Source organism: Narcine bancroftii, chromosome 6, assembly GCF_036971445.1.
Source record: "Narcine bancroftii isolate sNarBan1 chromosome 6, sNarBan1.hap1, whole genome shotgun sequence".
In the NCBI taxonomy this organism is placed as follows: Eukaryota; Metazoa; Chordata; class Chondrichthyes; order Torpediniformes; family Narcinidae; genus Narcine; species Narcine bancroftii.
In genome coordinates, this window is record NC_091474.1 from 468,446 (window position 1) to 483,367 (window position 14,922).

A 14,922-nucleotide genomic window follows, 5' to 3' on the forward strand; every position below is an offset into this window, starting at 1 on the left:
TGCTAGTTCCATTTTCAGTCTTTAAAATATTAATCAATCTCTACCTCAACTCTATCTATTGATTTAGCCTCCAGCACTCTCAGATTCAAAGAATTCTAGAGATTTACTTACTATTCTCAGAGAAAAGATCTCCACATCCCTCAAACCTAAAAGACTGTGGCTTGGCTTCGTACCCTTGTTTGTGACTCTCCCATAAATGTTAGCTGTTGCCAGCGATGAACACATGAATAGAACATAATTATCAATGTTTTACAATGTATTTGCAATTGAAAAGAAAAGATCCGTGAAGTGATTTAGTTGTTTGTTTGCATAATGTGCATTAGATAAACGGATCATTTGAATCACATCAGAGAATATGATGACTGAATGTAACCACTTGATAGATTAGTTGATTAAGTTGCACTAGGACTGAAGAATCAATGTCATTTAATAAGGGAATTTATGAAAAAAGGTAACAGTGAATACAGGGAACATCTGGCAGACCAGGCCACATCTGCAGAGAAAGAAACAGATGCTTCAGTGTCTTGTGCACCATTCATTATTTCAATAAAGAAATCGCCCCCAAAAACTAAACCATCTGTACACTTCCCAGATGCTGTCTGATATCCTGGACATTTTCAATTCTTTCATTTTGATTCAAAGTGTCAGCATTTGCAGATTTTTGCTTTTTAAATAACTGCCCAGTCATTTTATTTAATGAGTTCTTTCTTTTCCTGGCTATCATGAAAATAGGCATACTTTTGTGCAAAGAAGAAAATATAAGAGCAGTCAAACAGATTGCAAAGTGCCCACAGGGGAAACTAAACATCTTAAAAAAGGAATATCAAAAATTCTTCCATGTGCTTTTTCAAATACAGATGCTGAAAGATGCATGATCATAAGGTCTAGAAAAGTATTGTCATTCCAGCTGCTATTATGAGGAAATTGTTTTCTGAAGTCTGCATCCTAGTCCTCTGACTATACATCTGGTGATCAGCCACAGGACATCCATAGTGTATTAAATAAGAAAACCTCTGATTTAATGGTTAATGACCTCATCTCCCCATTCACATTTTATTATTTTTCTGACTCTCTGGCCATATTTATCAGTTATTTTGTCAGCTGTTATATCTGGTGTGAGCCAAACAATTACACCATTTATTTCAACATGTTTAATGGGAAAATAAGCAAAGGCCATTCAAATTCCATATGTTTTTCCCACACATTTGGAAAATAATTTTAAAATACATCTTAATGGCACGACAACATGAAACAGAGCCAAATGCATTTTTAAAATTTTATCCGGAAATGTTTATGTATGTTAGTCTTACATTATCTCATCCAACTCACCTTTCCTTACATGTGAGGTAAGAGATCTCCATTTCATTGTGTGATCAGAAGTGAAGAAGTGCTTGATTTTTGAGCTGTGTTCAGTTCCATTGTCAATCCTCTTCAGGAGCCAGTGGTGCAAGAAGGCAGGAGCTAATGAATGGCACAACATGCCCCTGTCTCTTGATCACCGTGTACCAAGTGAACAGATGCCTTTGATGGGTTTACATTTGTACTGTAGTTTCATGAAGTTGTCCTTTGGTGTTTTAACTAATCTTGACAGCTCACTAAGTACTTTGGCATTACAGTAGCTTCACAAACTACCCATCCCACCTAATCCTTTGGCTACCACCTGCTCCATTAGCAATGGAACAATACATAAATGTGCTGAAAGAACTCATCAGTGACCTGATTGAGATTTTGCTGAATGTGCCTTGTTGAAGGGCTCAGGCCCAAAATGTTGACTGCTTATTACTTTGTATGGATGTTGAATGTCCTACTGATTTCCTCCACCTCTTAAATGAATTGTTCCACCTCTTCATTTTGCTTGAAACTTCTTATTTAACCTCCTTGAGTGGTGGGATAGTCTTTAGTTCCTCCTTTGGTCTCATTAGCCACTTCAGAACCCACAAAACTGGAGTGGAGCCAAGTCATCTTCAATTTTAAGGTTCTGTTAATGAAGAGAAAAAAGTCACATGCACAATCTGTAAATGTGCATTACGTCTTCACAGGATGTAGGCTGCCAAGAATATCAATAAATAATTCTACAAGTCTTCTTTGAGTTCATTGGCGGATATGGAGACAAGTTGAATGAGTTGTTTATTCCCCTTTGTCTTTTCTCATGCCCAGAAGTGTAGTCAGTTGTTACCTACATCCATGGTTTGAATGCCTATGGCATTAGTACCTTTCTCCTTTCCATCCCCATTTTAACAAGGAGATGCAGTATGTGGATTAAAATAACAGACAACAGTGAGATAAATCTGAGAAAGTATGATAATCAGAAAGTAAAGGGATTTATAAGAAGGTAAATAAAGCTAAAGATCATTGAGGCAATATCTTGCATTATGGCAGAATTTGAGGATTTCATAAACAGGAAATCATTGTCATGTGAAGTATATTAAACCCTTTGATAAAATCTGAAGAGAATATGATACTTCTTACAAATTCAGCCTGTCTTATACACATACTTAGTGTGATTAATAGATGTGTTGGCAGATCACCATAGTTGTTCTGCATGTGCTTTGCACTCAAATGACCAATCTTTTCACTCAAAGGGCAGGTGTACACAAACATGCTGCATTGCAGTGCACATTGTTTGTTTTTTAATCTTCAATCTTAATGATATATTTTCCTCAGCCCATCTTTCTCAAGCAACTGAAGATGGCAGAACAAACTGGAGTATAATACAACCTGTTTAAGGCAGAAACAGTGCATCTGCTAACTTTGATATGATCTCCAGATCAAATAGACAGCTTGCAAATTATCTGGAACTCAATTGTTATGGTACCTCCTGCAGAATGAGACACAGGAAGTGGCATTAAAATGCTGTTACACATGATGTCCATCACTGACTTTATGCTCCATTTTCGAGGATTTCTGATGTCAAGTGAGAAAGTAGGTTTAGACGAGATTGCACTTACTAGGAATTCCTCTTTTCATTGTTATTCAGGCAGGGAGTGTCCAAAACAGTCAAATCCATCTCTGGAATCTAATGTAAGCAAATTACTGATGGTTAAAGTAAACATTTTTCCAGCCTTTGTTTTGTTTCTAAATAGGCAAACAATCTTCTTCTAAGACTTTTGTACCTATCGATAACCATTGCACACAAGGCACCCCCACTTCTCTCCCCACATCCTGCCCTCTTTCATTCTGTAATTTATGGAGGGAAGTGGCAATCATATATTTTTAAGATGATCATGATTAATTTCACAAAGTGATTTCCCTGGCAATGGGAATTTGCCCTCTGTAAAGTGCAGGTGTTGACCTCATGGCGCACAGATTGCATCACAAGCATGGAAAGTGCAGCATCCAAAAGAGAAAAGGTTTAAAATTGACATTGTCAAAATCAATCCCATCAAATTCAGCAACTTGCAACCCATTTTTCAAGAATTTATCATGACTATATTTGAAGATTTAAATGATTAAAATCAAAGCATGCAGTCCTTGAAGGTTAAGTGATGTTAGTTCATTGGCCAACTACCTCAAAGAGACCTTCACAAACTTCTGAGAAATCCGGATGAGGCTAAATAAGCATATGAGAACCAAAGAAAATAGAGGTAGGAGCAGGTCGCTTGATGGAACAAGCCTTCGTCCGCCATTCGATATGATCATAGTTAATCTTCCCAGGCCTCATCACCTTTCCTGTTCCAGTTCCCCAGGGCCCTCAATTCCATGGTTTGTCAAGAGCATAATCCACTTCAATGATCCAACCTCCACAACACTCCTGATTGGTGCACTAGAGTTGGCTTCTATATTAAAGGAGGAGACTGTTCATTGGTAGAATAGATTAAGGAAGTTGAATTAATTCCTCCTGTTCTTATATAGTCTCCCCACACACCATTCTTGCTTTGTAGATGTTAAAAGTGACCCCATATTTCAGTCTGATACTTCCTTTACTCTGGAGGAAATTTATATTTTCCTTAAAAGGTGAGAATTATGTAATGTCATGAAAGGTTATTGAGTCATATAGAATAGCAATCAAAAAAATATCCAGTGTTCATGACTGGTCTTATGATTCACTTTACTGATATTAGTTCAGGTTCCATGCACTGTCTAATTCAATAAATTGTGCAAATGAGTCTCCCTATGATTTCATTATCCCTTACTTAAATGATCTTTTTTTAAAAATCAGCCAACAGTGGGAGGTTGATGTTAATGTTAATTCTCTGCAACTGTCTGAAATTTGTATTGTGAATTTCTGGCCTAAACCCTATGATTTCTCACTGAATCATTTAACCGTGAGCCAACAAATAATGTTTACTTTTAATTGCTGCCCTCCATTATGGAAGCCTTTGCAGATTAAAAAAAAAGTCTGGAGCAGAAGTCTGGGTTGAAAATGTAAGACCAAATACTTTCAAGTTGTTGATGCTGTAGGTTCTGAACGTGGAATGAGCAAAGTGGGAATTATTTTACTGTTACCTGTAAAAGTGTATTAATTGGGTCAGGCCAACAGAAGTGTTGTTTAAAGATCTGCAGTTCAAAAAGAGGCTGAAACCCAAGCAGCTTAAATAAAATGAAACATTTAGCCACCCCAACTGAATCTGCATGCTTCATACTTTTACACAAGTGAGACAATCAGCTAATTAATCTTTAATTTGTAACATTATGCTTTCCAAACCTGTTAATGATGCAGCCTTTTCTTTTTAAAATATCTTTATTGAGTTTAATAAGAAGAATACACATAATAATCTAGTGAAAGGCCTAAGCCATATCATATACATAATGTACATAAATTTTAAATCAAAAACATACCATAAATTATTAATATTGAAAAGAAAAAGAAAAGTATAAAAGAAAAAATGGGGATAATCCCCCACCTGAGACAAAAAAAACTTTATTTTAAAATGTTATGAATAAAATTCCCTTATTTTAAAAAAGGGAATTTATACTTCTCAGATATTAACTTTATTTTCTGTAATATAATCAATGTTTACAATTTTCAATTCAACTCACATTTATCTAATATAAGTAATAAAAAAGAAAAAAAGTAGAATCAAACCCCTCCCACTGAATGATACAGCCTTTTAATTGGATTTTATTTGTGCACCAGGTTTTAGTGTGCCACCCAATCTGGTTCCTGCACAAGAAATATTATGTCATGCTCTTCTTGCCTTTCAGGCCCTTCCTGCATGCACTTAGCTCTGCTGGAGCATGCAGAGAAAATAAGGTAAAATTTGAGCACACTAGTCTGAGTTGCAGAATGGTGAGAATGTAGCAAGAGATTCAGATTCAGACACAAATTTAATCTTGTCAGAGTACATGATGTCACATACAACCCTGAGATTCTTTTTTCTGTGGGTGAGGCAGAATGACCACTAATTGGTAGTGCAAAAAAAAAGCTATACTCAATGTTCACATATAAACAAATAAATAAATGTAAACAAACTGCAAATCAGAGACAAATAAAAAATCAATAAGGTTCAAAATTGAGAGTCCTTAAATGAGCCCCTGATTGAGTTTGTTGTTGAGGATTCTGATGGTGGGGGGGGGGGGGGGGGTAGCAGCTGTTCCTGAACCTGGTGGTATGAGTCTAATGGCACCTAGACTTCTTCAGAGCATTAACTGAAGGAGTTGGGGAATGAATCAAATCTTTTGGAATTTTGATCAGGTTTATGGAATTAAGATGTTATTGGGTGCCTGAGTTGCACAAAGGTTGGGCTGTGGGATAGTGTAGGGTCGGGGATCAGACTGTTAGGGGAGTGGTGAAGAGAATACCAGGAAGAATTTTAGGAGAATTTGTGTAGTCATGGTTGGTTCCTAGAAAATCAAAAAAATTGCAGATGCTGGAAATCTGAGATAAAAACAGATAGAAATACATTACAGGGCAGGCATCATCTGTTGGAAGAGAAACTGATAACTGATGAGGAGCCTTGGACACTGCCCAAACTCCTGAGTCTCGCATTTTCTATTCTGGTATTGGACTTGGTGGAACGTCATGTTAAGTATGGTAATGTCAAATTTGGTCTCACTAAGTTCAGTGAAGGATGTCACCTTTATTGGTAACCAGTACCATTCACGGGTCTCACATACATATTCCAAAGTCAAGGCAGTAATGACCAACATTGAAGTTGTTTCATATGTACAGATCAGAGAAGCAGAGCATCAAAAAGGGAAATCAGCTCTCATGAAACTTACAGCGAATCTGTGATTTAACTTAGCAATTGAAATTTTTATTGGAATTGGGTAATAATGTGAACAAAAGAGGAACAGCATGTGATCTAATTTCTCGACCACTTGTGTAATTGTGAGCTCAATCAGAGATTTTTAACTTCTGCACAACATTTCTCCAACTAAGCTAAGCACACTCTGCTGGAGGAACTCAGCAAAGTTGAGCAGCATCCGTGGAAGTAAAACAAAGATTGATCTTTCACCTTTATTGAGTGTGGAAAAATGTGGGAGTACCCTTAATAAAGGGTTTCAACTTGAAATGTTGACTGACCATTTTGAATCATGGATATTGACTGACCTGCTGAGTTCCTCCATCAATTCTTCATCTACTCAAGACTCCAGCTCTGCAGATTTTGTGTTTCTGAAATAAAGGATAGACTTTCTCCTGGTTAACAAAGGGTGGGGTTCTGTCATTGGTCCATTATAACATTGGTTTTAGCCTTGGAGGTACAATACCTCCATCTTCTTACAAAATCCTGAAACTGCTCTGAGCTTCTTGGGGTAAAAATAGGGGCTGCAAAGAAAAAAGAAGAGCTTTTTTTCAAAATTTGTGATTACATGCATTCCCCAGGTTACAAACAATATCCGTTCCTAAGTCTGTCATTGTCGAATTTGTAGATAAGTCCGAACATACGGTTCTTATTTAGCATCAGTTAGTCAAGTGTTTGTCTTAGTATATAGTTTTCCTTTCTGTGCACGTAAAACTACTGGAATCAATTTCTTGAAGTATGCACACTTAACACAGTGTTAATTGCAACGTGATCCAACTTAAAATGGCAGATGGCGTTCTTCTTACCAGAAGCCGCACATAGTCTGTTCATAAGTATGAGTTGTCTGTAAGTTGGACGTTCATAACCCAGGGACTGCCTGTGTTTTGGTTTATTGGTATAAAAATACATGGGATGGGACAAAGGCTGACTGAGCAGGCAGAGTGGTTAGAGGCAGGAGACTGTGAAATAAAAGCTCCAGAAGTACATCCAAATGTTGTTGGTTTAACTTGTTCCTTCCTATGACACTAGTTCATGAGCAGCAAAATTATTTTTTCAAAAGCAAACACATTCAAACATTACCCTATAAATATTTATAATATGAAAAGTCAGACTTCATTTGGAGAAATTTAAACTGCAGCAGTGAAAAAAAGTTTCAGTTTAGAGCAAGAACAAAAAAAAATCCCATTGCTCCAGATGTGCGGGTGGTCTGTTTTATGTACTAGACCAGCAGCTATAGAAATTCACCAAGACAATGATGTCTTCAAAGCAATAATTTTTAATAATAACATAACACTTCTTACTTAACTCTGAAGTCAACTCTAACTTAACCCAACTATGTGCATGTGTGTGTGTGTGTGTGTGTGTGTGTGTGTGTGTGTGTGTGTGTGTGTGTGTGTGTGTGTGTGTGTGTGTGTGTGTGTGTGTGTGTGTGAGAGAGAGAGAGAGAGAGAGAGAGAGAGAGAGAGAGTCAAAACCAAAACCATTACAGTTCAGACATAATTCTGAAGAGATGATTTTAAAGTTTAGTCAGTTTTATTTTGAAACTCAGATTCTTTAAATTGTTGCTCAAAAGCAATTATGGAGTAAGTGTGAGGCATCAGACTCTCAAAACTCATGAATTGTGGAGCAGCTTTCAGAGAATTCTTTTTTCATATGATTGATTTCCCCTTCTTGCATGGAGGTTTCAGTACTTGTGATCTCAGCACGATGATTTCACAAACCAAGGCAAGAATTACATGAAGTACCCATGTAGAAATGAACACCACAAGATTGTCCTCTCTCTCTTAAAGAGACAGTCAGAAGTGGTCAGTCTCTTTTGAAAGCCACTTATTCTGTGTTCTTTAACCAGGAGTAACACATTAGGGGTTCTGGATACGGTATCTTTAATCCTTTGGGACTTACGGGATGGCCAAGCAACTTCTATCCAGTGTGACCTACAGGATGATAATGTGTCTTCTAGCTTAAGTTTGAAATTAGTTCCTTAACATTCAAAAATGCTTTCTTTCTCAAAGTATCTTTAACATATGACATGACATACATTCCTGTCTTTGAAGTTTATTTCAAAGTTATCTATATGCTAAAAGCATATGACTTTGTTTCTTCCAAAAGTTTTATGAACCGATGCCTTCATACTGTCTTCTGACCAACCAGCAAATGGCTTCCATGTATACACAGGTGTCTCTCCAGCAAACATTCATTGTCCAAGCCATTGACACTCACCTCTATGACTGTTTACACAGCTTCCACCAAACAATGACTTAACAGACATTTTGACTTTCAAAATGGTTTCTTGGAGTGTAATTGTCTCTGTAAGTGTGCCATGTCCACCCTAAAATCAACTTTACTAAGAAATAAATAATAACTCAAGATTAATAATAACAATTCTGTAACACCTGACCAATGTAGGTATACCCCGTTTTACAAATACTCTCTTTACAAAAATACACTTTTTCGAAGAAACCTGTATTCGACTTTATGAAAAAATTTGAATGGGTTTTTGCTTTTACGCTTATTTCTTTTTACACTATCAGGATTGAGGATGATCAAGCACTCTAGATCCCTACATTCTCATAACGTAAGATGTTTGGTTTTTTTACGAATGCTCCTTCTCCATTCTGAGTGATAATATATAGCCAAGGATTCCAAAGAATCTGTGAAGACAATACAGGAGACTGTGTGAGCACCTGGGAAGATGTGAGGGTACTTCGGCTTTTGTTTACTAACACATTGTTCAGGTTTTCAAGTACATGTTTGGGAATCCGGAGGGATATAAACTCCAGTGAGAATCACTGATGAGAATTATTTGTCCTGATGTTATGAAGCTCATCACATCTTCTGTCAGGCATAAATTGACCAACGCTTTCTTTAAGGGGGTTCTACAAGCTTTGACACCGAGTCTCCTGCAACAGTGCCCCTCCTTCCATTATCGTTCAGAAGCCAGAAAGATGGACATTACTGATGGTTTGGATGGTAGTCAGTCAAGAGTCATTGGCAATGTCTAAATTCCAAATTCAATTCGTATTTATTGCTTTGTCCATAGCAAAAAAACACATAGCGATGACCTGGAAGTCTGACACCCCTCTTCTCAACAGTAAGTGGATTACCAAGTTGGATAACTATGTTCCCATGGAAAAAAATTATATATAATCTTAGAAACCGACACAGCACCTTTGTTAAAATATGGCAGCCATATCTGTCATACACGGGAGCAGAGCTGTAGCCGATAAAAAGATTTAAAGAGATCTATCAATAGATGGATTAATAAAAGTAATTATATACAGGGGTGGCTCCACTGCCTCTATGGACACTTACTGGAAGCATTGACACCACATCCACCCTTTCTTTTTTCTCTCCCTTTCTTTTCATTTTCTCTGTCTTTCTCTTATTTTTCTGGGGGGCTGGGGTGATGGGAATGAGAGCAGGAGAAACACCATATGTATGTAGGTTTCTGGGAGATATTGATATATTCTGTAAAATTCAGTGATGTTATCCTTGTTTTTACGAGGCTCTAAAGGCTGTGTATGGCCCCTCACCCCAAGTCCAAAGCCCGCTGTGCAGCTCAGACGGCAAAGTCCTCCTCAGTGACAAGATCTCCATCCTCAACCGATGGTACGAACACTTCCAATCTCTTTTCAGTGCCAACTGCTCAGTCCAAGAATCCGCCCTGCTCCAGCTCCCTCAACAGCCCCTAAGGCTAGAGCTGGATGAGGTCCTCACCCGGGAAGAGACATATAAGGCAATTGAACAACTGAAAAGTGGGAAAGCAGCAGGTATGGATGGAATCCCTCCAGAGATCTGGAAGGCTGGCGGCAAAACTCTGCATGCCAAAGTGCATGAGTTTTTCAACCTCTGCTGGGACCAAGGAAAGCTGCCTCAGGACCTTCGTGATGCCATCATCATCACCCTGTACAAAAACAAAGGGGAGAAATCAGACTGCTCAAACTACAGGGGAATCACGCTGCTCTCCATTGCAGGCAAAATCTTCGCTAGGATTCTCCTAAATAGAATAATACCTAGTGTTGCCGAAAATGTTCTCCCAGAATAACAGTGCGGCTTTCGCGCAAACAGAGGAACTACTGACATGGTCTTTGCCCTCAGACAGCTCCAAGAAAAGTGCAGAGAACAAAAGAAAGGACTCTACATCACCTTTGTTGACCGCACCAAAGCCTTCGACACCGTGAGCAGGAAAGGGCTTTGGCAAAACTAGAACGCCTCGGATGCCCCCCAAAGTTTCTCAACATGGTTATCCAACTGCACAAAAACCAACAAGGTCGGGTCAGACACAGCAATGAGCTCTCTGAATCCTTCTCCATTAACAATGGCGTGAAGCAAGGCTGCGTTCTCGCAGCAACCCTCTTTTCAATCTTCTTCAGCATGATGCTGAACCAAGCCATGAAAGACCTCAACAATGAAGATGCTGTTTACATCCGGTACCGCACAGATGGCAGTCTCTTCAATCTGAGGCGCCTGCAAGCTCACACCAAGACACAAGAGCAACTTGTCCGTGAACTACTCTTTGCAGACGATGCCGCTTTAGTTGCCCATTCAGAGCCAGCTCTTCAGTGCTTGACGTCCTGTTTTGCAGAAACTGCCAAAATGTTTGGCCTGAAAGTCAGCCTGAAGAAAACTGAGGTCCTCCATCAGCCAGCTCCCCACCATGACTACCAGCCCCCCCACCATCTCCATCGGGCACACAAAACTCAAAACGGTCAACCAGTTTACCTATCTCGGCTGCACCATTTCATCGGATGCAAGGATCGACAACAGACTCGCCAAGGCAAATAGCGCCTTTGGAAGACTACACAAAAGAGTCTGGAAAAACAACCAACTGAAAAACCTCACAAAGATTAGCATATACAGAGCCGTTGTCATACCCACACTCCTGTTCGGCTCTGAATCATGGGTCTCTACCGGCATCACCTACGGCTCCTAGAATGCTTCCACCAGCGTTGCCTCCGCTCCATTCTCAACATTCATTGGAGCGACTTCATCCCTAACATCGAAGTACTCGAGATGGCAGAGGCCGACAGCATTGAATCCACGCTGCTGAAGATCCAACTGTGCTGGGTAGGTCACGTCTCCAGAATGGAGGACCATCGCCTTCCCAAGATCATGTTATATGGCGAGCTCTCCACTGGCCACCGTGACAGAGGTGCACTAAAGAAGAGGTACAAGGACTGCCTAAAGAAATCTCTTGGTGCCTGCCCCATTGACCACCACCAGTGGGCTGATATCGCCTCAAACCGTGCATCTTGGCGCCTCACAGTTCAGCGGGCAGCAACCTCCTTTGAAGAAGACTGCAGAGCCCACCTCACTGACAAAAGGCAAAGGAGGAAAAACCCAACACCCAACCCCAACCCACCAATTTTCCCCTGCAACCGCTGCAACCGTGTCTGCCTGTCCCGCATCGGACTTGTCAGCTACAAACGAGCCTGCAGCTGACGTGGACATTTACCCCTCCGTAAATCTTCGACCGCGAAGCCAAGCCAAAGAAAAATCCTTGTTTTTTGATGGAAAACAAAAAAATAAAATATTTTTAAAAAAGTAATTGGCACTGTGAAATGGACGTTCTTGTAGGCTCCTGCACAAATGATGATGTGTTCTAATAGGCATCAGGAGTTCCTGGATCAAAGGTTTTGGTTTCGACATATCTAGGTGTGTGGAAATTTTTAAGCACTCAAGCTCAGGACTATTGTGGTACACTGAACAAATGACAATACTGTTACGTCTCAGTCAGCAGCAATAGAAATTCACCAAGACAGTGTTATACTTAAAGTAATATTTTTATTTATTAATTACAATAATATAACACCTTATATAAACTTGTCAAAACAATAGGTAAACCATTTTAGATACTGTTGGTGGGGATGACCAGCAGGGACAAATTGTAGTGGTTACATCTCTGGCACCAAGACTGGACCTTTTACTCAGAAAGAAAAGAGAGAGGAGAGGAGGGCTGTTGTGATAGGGGATTTAATAGTTAGGGGAACAAATAGGAGGTTCTATGGGAGAGATTATCTTGGATGGTCTGTTGCCTCCCTGGTGCCAGGGTCCAAGATATCACAGATTGAGTTCTCCCGATTCTAAGGAGGGAAGGTGAGCAGCCAGATGTCATGGACCATGTAGGAACCAATGATGTGGGTAGGAAGGGTGAGGAGCTCCGTGACGAGAGTTTAGGGAATTAGGTGCAAAGTTAAAGCACAGGACCTCCAGGGTGGTGATCTCCTGATTACTACCTGTGCCACATGCTGGTGGGGCTAGAAATGGGAAGATAATGCAGCTAAACATGTGGCTAAAGAGATGGTGCAGGAGGGAGAGCTTCATGTTTCTGGAGAATTGGGCTTTGTTCCAGGGAAGGTGGGACTTGTTCTGACAGGACGGTTTGGACCTGAACTGGAGGAGGACTAGGATCCTTGAGGGTAGGTTTGCTAGTGCTGCTCCAGGGGGTTTAAACTAGATTTGCAGAGGGAGTGGAACCAGAGTGATAGAGCAGATAATGAGGTGGAGGATGGTCAAGGACATGTGACCACTGCACGTAAAGACAGAAGGCAGAGGTTTGTACATGATAGAAATAATCTCCGATATATATTTCCATGCGAGGAGTATTGTCAGTGAGGCAGATAAGCATGGGACGTGGATTTGCATGTGGGATTATGACATTATTGGTATTAGTGAGACTTGGCTGCAGGAGGGGAAGGACTGGCAGCTCAATGTTCCAGGGTTCTGATGTTTCAGACGTGATAGAGGGGGAGGAATGGCATTGCTAGTCATGGAAAATATCACAGCTGTGCTTAGACAGGGCAGCACTGTAGACTTGCCTACAGAGGCCATGTGGTTGGAGCTAAGGAACAGAAAAGGTGTGAGCACACTAAAAAACTGAAAATTGAGGTAGTAGGAGATTTTAACTTTCCACATATTGAATGGTATTCTCACACTGTAAAAGGACTGGATGGCTTGAAGTTTGTCAAATGTGTACAGGAAATTTTTTTTTAATCAATATATAGAGGTACCAATGAGAGAGGATATAATACTTGATCTTCTATTAGGAAACCAGGCAGATCAGGTGGCAGAAGTCTGTGTAGGTAAGCATTTTGGGTCCAGTGACCATAATGTCATTAGTTTCAAGTTACTCATAGATAAGGATAGATCTGGTCCTCGAGTTGAGGTTCTAAATTGGAGAAAGGCCAATTTTGTGAAAATAAGAAAGGATCTTGGAAGAGTCGATTGGAATAAGCTGTTTTCTGGCAAGCATGTGTCCGGCAAATGAAGTCATTCAAAGGTGAGATTTGGAGGGTGCAGAGTTTGTATAACTGATTATAGGCATTAACCAGCAAATGAGGTACTTGCAGAGCGTAGAAAATGTAAGAGAATAATAAAGAAGGAAATCAGGAAGCCAAAAAGAAGGCATAAGGGTCCTGTGGCAGATGATGTGAAGGTAAATATGAAGGATTTCTACAAGTGTGTTAAGAGTAAGAGGATAACAAGGGACAAAATTGGTCCCTTAGAGGAGCAGAGTGTTCAACTGTGTGCGGAGCTTCAAGAAATGTGGGAGATCTTAAACAGTATTTTTGCATCAGTATTTACTCAGGAAACTGGCGTAGTGCATTCAGATGGAAGGGAAACAAATAGAAGTGTCATGAAACATGGAGATTAAGGAGGAGGTGATTGCTGCCTTACAGCAAATAAAGGTAGACAAATCCCCTTGGCCGGATATGATATTCCCTTGGACCTTGAGGGAAGCAAATGTTGAAAGTGCAGGGGCCCTGATGGATATATTCAAAATGTCTTTAGCCATGGGAGAGGTGCTGGAAGATTAGAGAGTAGCTCGTTGTCCCGCTGTTTAAGAAAGGCTCCAAAAATAAATCAGGTAACTATAGGCCAGTGAGCCTGACGTCATTGGTAGGTAAATTATTGGAAGGAGTTCTGAGAAATAGGATATATAGGTATTTGGACAACCATAGGCTGATCAAAGTCAGTTAGCATGGCTTTGTGCATGGTAGGTTGTGTTTAACAAATCTTGTAGAGATTTTCAAGGAAGTTACCAAAAAGGTAGGAAAGGTTATGGATGTTGTCTTCAAAAAGGTCCCATATGGGAGGTTAGTTCAGAGACACTAGGTATACATAGAGGGGTTGTAAACTGGATTTGAAATTGGCTGTGTGGGAGAAAAGAGAGAGTGATAGTGGATGGTTGCTTCTCAGACTGGAGGCCTGTGACAAGTGGTGTGCCTCAGGGATCTGTGTTGGAACCATTGTTGTTTGTTGTCTATATCAATAATATAGATGATAACATGGTAAATTGGATCAGCAAGTTTGCTGATGACACAGAGATAGGAGGCATAGTGGACAGTGAGGAAGATTTTCAAAGCTTGCAGAGGGATCTGGACCAACTTGGAGAATGGGATAGTAAATGGATGATGGAGTTTAATGCAGACAAGTGCAAGGTATTGCAATTTGGAAGAGCAAATCAAAGAAGGATGTACACTGTAAATGGTAGGGAACTGAGGAGTGCAGAGGAGCAAAGAGACCTGGGGATACAGGTACATTGTTCCCCGAAGGTGGCACCGCAGGAGGACAGGGTTGTAAAGAAAGCTTTTGGCATTTTGGCTTTTATAAATTAAAGTATTGAGTATAGGAGTTGGGATCTTATGTTGAAGTTATATAAAACATTGGTGAGGCCAAATTTGGAGTATTGTGTTGCCAATCTATAGGAAGGATATCAATAAGATTGAAAGAGTAC

General features: G+C 40.0%; 1 long non-coding RNA gene across 4 annotated transcripts in view; it reads right to left on the reverse strand.

Annotated features, from left to right (window-relative positions):
- LOC138737400 (uncharacterized) overlaps window positions 1-14,922 on the reverse strand; it is an 80,881-nt gene that overhangs the window by 50,007 nt on the left and 15,952 nt on the right. The window contains exon 3 of one of the 4 annotated variants that reach the window (XR_011340879.1): window positions 1,181-1,978. The exons of 1 other annotated variant lie outside the window; for it this stretch is intronic. This is a non-coding gene — a long non-coding RNA (uncharacterized lncRNA). Of the gene's footprint in view, window positions 1-1,180; window positions 1,979-4,926; window positions 6,710-7,856; window positions 8,120-14,922 lie in introns of those variants that run through there. 2 more of the 4 variants (XR_011340878.1, XR_011340880.1) reach the window with 2 other exon arrangements.